An 8,253-nucleotide genomic window follows, 5' to 3' on the forward strand; every position below is an offset into this window, starting at 1 on the left:
AAAGCTTTGATCCGATCAATCAAAACGGGTTGCACTTGTAACTGTGCAAACAAACAACCGGCCTGAGAAACCTGAAAACCATAGCCTGAAGCTATCAAATTGTGCCACTCTCTAACCATGGGTCTACGCCCAATCTCAAAAATATGAGCCAAACTGCCTGAAGACTTGCGACTCAACGCATCGGCTACCACATTAGCTTACCAGGATGGTACTGAATAGTGCAGTCGTAGTCTTTCAGCAACTCTAGCCATCTCCTCTGTCTCAAGTTCAACTCTCTCTGATCAAAGATATAATTCAAACTCTTGTGATCAGTGAAAATCTCACAAGTAGCACCATACAAGTAATGCCTCTAAATTTTCAGCGCAAAAACCACAGATACCAACTCTAAGTCATGAGTAGGGTAATTCACCTCATGCTTCTTCAACTGTCTGGAAGCATAGGCAATCACCTGTCCATGTTGCATCAGAACGCAACCCTAACCAATACGAGACGCATCACAATACACTGTGAAACCGTCAATTCCAGAAGGCAATGCCAAAAGCGGAGCTGTAGTCAAAATCTCCTTGAACTTCTCAAAGCTCGCCTCGCACTTGTCAGTCCACTCAAACTTAAAACCCTTCTGTGCAGTTTAGCCAGCGGTGCAGATATTCTGGAGAAATCTTGCATGAACCGACGATAGTAGCCAGCTAAACCCAGAAAGCTTCTGATCTCGGTAACTGACCTCGGCCTCTGCCAATCCATAACCGCCTCAATCTTCTTCGGATCAACCTTGATCCCATCTTTCGACACTACGTGTAATAACCTAAATTTTTGAGGTATTACGTGTAGCGCCACGAGGCATAATCGTAAGGATTAAGAATGAGACTATCAGATTAAGACTGGATAATAAGGACTTAGACCGAAGCGGGTCTATTGGAATTATCGTAAAATAATAATTTTAATTGAAAATTTTTATGCGATCAATTGGATTTAATCGGGACTAAAGGTAATAAAATAAAATAAGTTGGAAAGTCCGAGCTAATAATTTTCATGCCAAGATCTGTGAAATAATTTCTAGAAATTATGGAAAAAGTTTCATAGCTTTCAGACATTGTTTAGTTAAGCATGTCAGTTAATAGAGAAGTTGAGGTAAAATGTAAATTAGCCACTTTAAGGACTAAAGTGGACTTTTAACCACAAACTTCCGGAGGAAGTTGTGTTTTACTCTATTTTTTCAAGATAAGAAAATAATATCGATAAAGTGGTTATCGATAGTCATTAATATGAAAATTGGACGAAAAAGTGAGAAAAAGTGCAAATTAGCTCAAAATGGAAATTTGAGCGTTTTTGGCCAAAATCGCCAAAATAAATTGTTGAAAAGTGATATTGTAAGATATGATACTAATATTAATTATTTGAAAAATAAATAACGGAATTCATCAAGAATCGAATGATTAAAGGATTAGTGGACTAAATTGTACGAAAGATAAGCTAGAAAGTAAAGAGAAAGGAGGTGGCAACTTCAAGGACCTAAGTGGACTTTTTACCCACTTATTATCATCTTTTATGAATGAATAATCATTCATTCAAAGGTAATTTTCAGCTAAGGAAAGAGCAAACCCGTAACCCCTTTTCTCCCAAATCCTCCAAACTTCAAATCTTCATATCTTTTTCGTTTCTCAACGAAATTGAGCGATTCTTGCAGCCACGGAACGAGGAAGTGATTATCTACAACTCTATGGCATAAATTTGAGGTAAGGAGCTCGAATTTTGGTCAGAGTTTCAGAGTTATATTTCGGGTTTTGCAAGTTTGATGGTGATGGTGCTTGATTAACTAAGACTTGATGTTTATGCTATATAATTGATTAGTTGTAGTGATTATGGCTGAGAATTGAATTGATTATAGAGAGTTGTTCTTGATTAGGGTTAATGAGCTAATTTAGAGATTTAATTGGGGTTTTGGTTGTTTGATTGTTGTAGTGTAATTGTAAGCTTGTAATGAAGGTTATGGATGATGAAATTGGAGCTTTAAACCTACGGCAATAGAGACATCATCAAGGTGAGAAAATTCTGAAATTTCTTGGCTTTTGATTGATGTATTGAATGATGGAAATGGCATATAGAGTTGGCAATAAACATGAGCTCTAGGTGGTTGATGAATTGATTGTAAGAAATTGTGTAGTGTTGAGTAAGATTGATTGAAACTTTGAAAGGAGAAAGGGCTAAGGGTTTCGGCCCCTAAGCTATGATGATTATATGAGATTCAAGTATGAATATAGGCATTGATTATGAGTCAATTAGAGCTGAAGTCAAGTTGTGTTTGGTTAGTAAAGAAGATTATAAAAATTGAATGAAAAATGGATTAGTGTTTTGACCTTGATGTGAAGTTCTTGTTCAAGTGAACTTTAACAATGTTATATCTTGGATTTGAGATTGGTATTGATGTATAAGGTCCGAATTGTGTTTATATAGGAACATGATGTCGATAGGTGTGAGTCTTGACGGGTTATAGTTACGAATCAAATGTACGAACTAGATTGACGAATTGAAGAAAACTGTTCTGCATAACAGTCATGTTACGAGGACCATATCTGGAGTTCTATAACTCCAAATCAGGTTCTGTTTAATTGTACAGAAATTTGAATGTGTCCTCTACAATTGTCTAGTTTTAAGCTTTCTCTAATTCTGTCTCTAAGATGGTCAAATTGAGCGGAACATTTTATTGCTCAAGCAGGTCTGCAGTTTTAGGACAGCCTTATGTAAAACACCTCTGAGCTTGTTTTCGACACCTTCGGGTGCAATTCATGGTCTGAGACCTAAACGAAAGTTGTAGGCGGCGTTCTAAACTTTAAGAATGTCGATTTCGTTCAGGGGTCAAACTATTTTAGATAAGCGTTTTTAATGACCGAAATAGGTTGATCGAACTAGTTTTAGATGCGTAATCGTAATTAGATTTGTTATTAATTCGTAGCGTTATCGAATTTGCGTAGACTCGAAGGAGCGACTATCGATAAGGCTCGAGGCAAACGGATCGAGATATTGTCGAGCTTATTTTAAGAATTTGGATAGCAAGTGGTGAGTACACTTTAAATTACTCGTCAATATTCATAAAGCCGCGTATTTTATTACGAAAGGCTATATGAATATTTATATATTTGAAAAGTTTGTTTTTAAATTGTACACGTATGTATGTTTTGAAATTGATATTTTATCGTAATGTGTTAATTTGATAATAACATAAATGTTAAGGTACCGGGGATGGGTAAAGTAAAATAACGTGAATTGAACCAAATACAAATAAGAAAATATAGTACATTCCGATATGTACTATCAAACATAATAAATACCCATACGTGCGTGTGTTATAGATGTATGCTTGTAGATTCTAATGTGCATGCCATGGTCCATAAAGGATCAATACAACAGAACGAAAAATACAAAAACGTAAAATGAGAATTGTACTATGGTGCACAAAATAATAAGAACTGAGATACAAGGTTGGACTCGGTAGAATTATCCCGGGACCTGTATCTCATCCATTCTCGATGATAATCCTCGGAACGCATACGAAATAAAAAGTAAGTGTGATACATCGAGAATCAATACGGAACAAGATCGAGACACAATGTGAACAAATACTCCTATTAAATGTCAATAGGAATCATATGAATCGACAGTTAAGTTCAAAAGACCTGCAGGATGCAGAGTCCGAATGCAGACACGAAGGTAACTCGGTTGAACTATCTCGGGACCCGTGTCTAAGGAGTAACTCGGTTGAATTATCTCGGGACTCCTATCGATCGTTTGGGATTGAGAAATGGTACAAGTAACTCGGTTGAATTATCTCGGGACTGTTCCATATGGTTATGGGTAACTCGGTTTAACTATCTCGGGACCCAACCATAAGGATCAAGTCACAAGAGACTTGCCAATGATTTAGTTCGACTTAGAATCATGATGATATAAACTAAGATTTAAGATTCGGTCGAAAACTAATGAAACAAAACGAGAGAAGAAAAATATCAAAACCATAATAAGAAATCGAAGATGTCAAATACGTATAAACTATGAGTTTTTGAAATAAACAAAGAGCTATGAAGGAAAGTAAAGAGGGTATGCAATATGATTTTAAAAGAGTATTTTCTATATATAAAATGGGTTTGCAACGGTTTTAACCCTTTATGTGATATTGCGTGTAATTTGGTGAACTCACTCAGTTTTATACTGACCCCGTTGCTCCTCCCATTTTTCAGGGATAGCATGATATTATTTGGAAAGTCAAGCTTCCGAGTTTTAATTCTCGGAAGTCATTTGCACAAGAAGTGAAAGAAGGTTTTCATTCTAGCAGTCCGCAGTAGTCTAGATGTTTTTGTTTATGTATTTGACTAGCGCATTTTAACTCTGATATTTTTGCAAAATGGGGTCACATGTATTTTGATATATGAAAAAAAATGATTTGATTTGCGAAAAATTTACACAGGTTTTAGGCTTGCTACGGGTTTCGGAGCTACCACTCCCATTCCCTAGCGCCGGTTGCGGCTCGAGAAATCGGGTCGTGACACTACGTGTCCTAGAAAGGTAACCTGATCCAACCAGAACTCACATTTGGAGAACTTAGCATACAACTGATGCTCACGCAACGTCTGTAGTATAGTCCTCAAATGGTAAGCATGATCCTCCTCACTCCGAGAATAGATCAAAATGTCATCAATGAAAACGATAACGAATTGATCTAAAAACGGCTTAAACACTCTGTTCATCATATCCATAAACGCTGCTGGTGCGTTAGTCAGACCAAAGGACATAACCAGAAACTCAAAATGTCCATAACGAGTCCGAAAAGCAGTCTTAGGCACATCTGCATCACAGATCCGAAGCTGATGATACCCAGATCTCAAATCAATCTTGGAAAAACACTTCGCACCCTACAACTGGTCAAACAAATCATCGATGCGAGGAAGAGGATATCTGTTCTTGACAGTAACCTTGTTCAACTGTCTGTAGTCGATACACAGTCGAAAGGAACCGTCTTTCTTCTTCACAAACAGAACTGGAGCACCCCATGGAGAAGTACTCTGTCTGATAAACCCGCTATCCAGTAACTCTTGTAACTGGTCCTTCAACTCCTTCATCTCTGCAGGAGCCATCCGATACGGCGGTATCGAAATCGGAGCTGTACCAGAAACCACATCAATGCAAAACTCAATCTCACGGTCAGTTGGTAATCCAGGCAATTCCTCTGGAAACACATCAGTGAACTCATTCACTATCGGAATACTATGCATATCACCACTATCAATCTCCAAATCACGAACCATAACAAGAAAACCCTGGCAACCCTTGCCTAACATCCGTTTCACCTTGATGGCGGAAATCAGATTCTTAGGTATCTCCGCCTTTTCTCTCTGAAAGGAAAAAGGTAGATCACCTGGAATCCTGAACTCGACTGGGTTCCCTCGACAGTCAATAGAAGCATAATGGCGCGACAGCCAATCCATCCCCAAGATGACATCAAAAGAAAGAACGTCAAGCACAATCAAATCAGCACATAATTCTCTACCCTGAATAACCACTGGACAAGAAGGATAAACGACGTCCACTACTACACCTTCAGACATAGGTGTAGACACAGCTAGAGGTTCACTCAAAACAGATGGTGCCATACCCAATTTCCCAGTAAAACATGTAGACACAAACGAATGGGTTGCACTCGCATCAAATAATACCAAAGCATCAATAAAAGAAATTGGAATGGTACCTTGCACCACAGCATTTGATGCACGCGCATCCTAAAGAGTAAGAGCAAACACTCTGGCCTGACCCTGCGGCTGCTACTGCGAACTCTGCCCAGTACCATAACTGTTGGAACCTCTACCACCGTTACCACGGCCACCAAAACCTCTGCCACCACAACCTCGGCCCCGCTGGCCAACAAAAGATGCTGCAGGTTGAAAGTACCCTACAAACTGTGTAAACGCAGGTCTCTGCTGCTGGTAAGACGACTGCGCCACACTGCAGTTAGACATCTGCTGCCCAGATGTCGGACACTCCCTGGAAAAATGACCCGGCTGGCCACAAGAGAAACAACCTCCAGGAGCTAACTGACACTGACCATAACATATGAAACAAATCTAAACGTTTTAGCTTTTTAGCGATTTAAGCCAACGTTTACAAAGGTTACAAAACAAATCCAAAATTTTCAGCTTTTTAGAAATTTAAGCCAAACGTTACGAAATAAATCCAAGCGTTTCACCTTTTTAACAATTTAAGCAAAACGTTTACAAACGTTATGAAACAAATCCAAGCGTTTCACCTTTTTAGCAATTTAAGCCAAACATTTACAAACGTTACGAAACAAGTCGAAACGTTTTACCTTTTTACCGATTTAAGCCAAACGTTTACAAACATTATGAAACAAATCCAAACGTTTAACCTTTTTAGTGATTTAACCCAAAAGGTTACAAACAATTACGAAACAAATCCAAACGTTTCACCATTTTAGCGATTGAAGCCAAACGTTTACAAATATTACAAAACAAATTCAACTGTTTCACCTTTTTACCAATTTAAGCCAAACGTTTACAAACGTTACAAAACAAAACCAAACGTTTAAAACGTTACAAAACAAATCCAAACGTTTCACATTTTTAACGATTTAAGCCAAACATTTACAAACATTACGAAACAAAACAAAGCGTTTAACCTTTTTTGTGATTTAAGCCAAACGTTTACAAACGTTACGAAACAAATTCAAGCGTTTCACCTTTTTAGCAATTTAAGCCAAAATTTTACAACGTTATGAAAGAAATCCAAGCGTTTCACCTTTATTGCAATTTAAGACAAACGTTTACAAACGTTACGAAATAAATCCAAACGTTTCACCTTTTTAGCTATTTAAGCCAAATAATTACAAATGTTACGAAAAAAAATTCAAATGTTTCACCTTTTTAGCGATATAAGAAAAACGTTTACAAACGTTACGAAATAAATCCAAACATTTCCCCTTTTTAGCGATTTAAGCCAAACATTTACAAACGTTGCGAAACAAATCCAAGTGTTTCCCCTTTTTAGCAATTTAAGCCAAACATTTACAAACGTTACGAAACAAATCCAAACGTTTCACCTTTTTAGTTATTTATGCCAAACGTTTACAAATGTTACGAAACAAATCCAAACGTTTTGAAACAAATCCAAAAGATTAAACGTTACGAAGCAAATTCAAACGTTTTCCCTTTTTAGCGATTTAAGCCAAATGTTTACAAACGTTATGAAATAAAGCCAAACCTTTTTAAACGTTACGAAACAAATCCAAGCGTTTGATCTTTATAGCAATTTAAGCGAAATGTTTACAAACGTTACGAAACAAAACCAAACGTTTCACCTTTTTATCGATTTAAGCCAAACGTATACAAACGTTACTAAACAAATCCAAGCGTTTCCCCTTTCTAGTAATATAAGCCAAACGTTTACTAACGTTACGAAACAAAACCAAACGTTTCACATTTTCGACGATTTAAGGCAAACCTTTACAAACGCTACGAAACAAATCCGATCGTTTCATCTTTTTAGCGATTGAACCCAAACGTTTACAAACGTTATGAAACAAATCAAACATTTCACCTTTTTAGCGATTTAAGCCAAATTTTTACAAAAATTACGAAACAAAACCAAACGTTTCACCTTTTTAGCGATTTAAGCCAAACGTTTACAAACGTTACGAAACAAAACCAAACGTCTAAAACGTTAAGACACAAATCGAAACATTTACAAACGTTACGAAACAAAACCAAACGTTTCACCTTTTTAGCGATTGAAGCCAAACGTTTACACATATTACAAAACAAATCCAACCGTTTCACCTTTTTACCAACTTAAGCCAAACATTTACAAACGTTACGAAACAAATCCAAGCGTTTCACCTTTTTAGCAATTTAAGCCAAACATTTACAAACGTTACGAAACAAATCCAAGCGTTTCACCTTTTTAGCTATTTAAGCCAAACTTTTACAACGTTATGAAAGAAATCCAAGCGTTTCACCTTTTTAGCAATTTAAGACAAACGTTTACTAAAGTTACGAAACAAATCCAAACGTTTCACCTTTTTAGCTATTTAAGCCAAACAATTACAAACGTTAAGAAAAAAAATTCAACTGTTTCACCTTTTTAGCGATATAAGCAAAACGTTTTCAAACGTTACGAAACAAATCCAAACATTTCCCCATTTTAGCGATTTAAGCCAAACTTTTACAAACGTTGCGGAACAAATCCAAGCGT

At 36.9% G+C, this 8,253-nt stretch overlaps 1 long non-coding RNA gene across 1 annotated transcript; it reads left to right on the top strand.

The window, feature by feature from the left end:
* Positions 1 to 1,124: 1,124 nt before the first annotated feature.
* LOC126674454 (uncharacterized) lies at positions 1,125 to 2,253 on the top strand. Its single transcript, XR_007639536.2, has 2 exons — positions 1,125 to 1,733; positions 1,960 to 2,253. It is a non-coding gene; the product is annotated as an uncharacterized LOC126674454 (long non-coding RNA).
* The last annotated feature ends 6,000 nt before the right edge of the window (positions 2,254 to 8,253 follow it).

Source organism: Mercurialis annua, linkage group LG3 (genome assembly GCF_937616625.2).
Source record: "Mercurialis annua linkage group LG3, ddMerAnnu1.2, whole genome shotgun sequence".
In the NCBI taxonomy this organism is placed as follows: domain Eukaryota; kingdom Viridiplantae; phylum Streptophyta; class Magnoliopsida; order Malpighiales; family Euphorbiaceae; genus Mercurialis; species Mercurialis annua.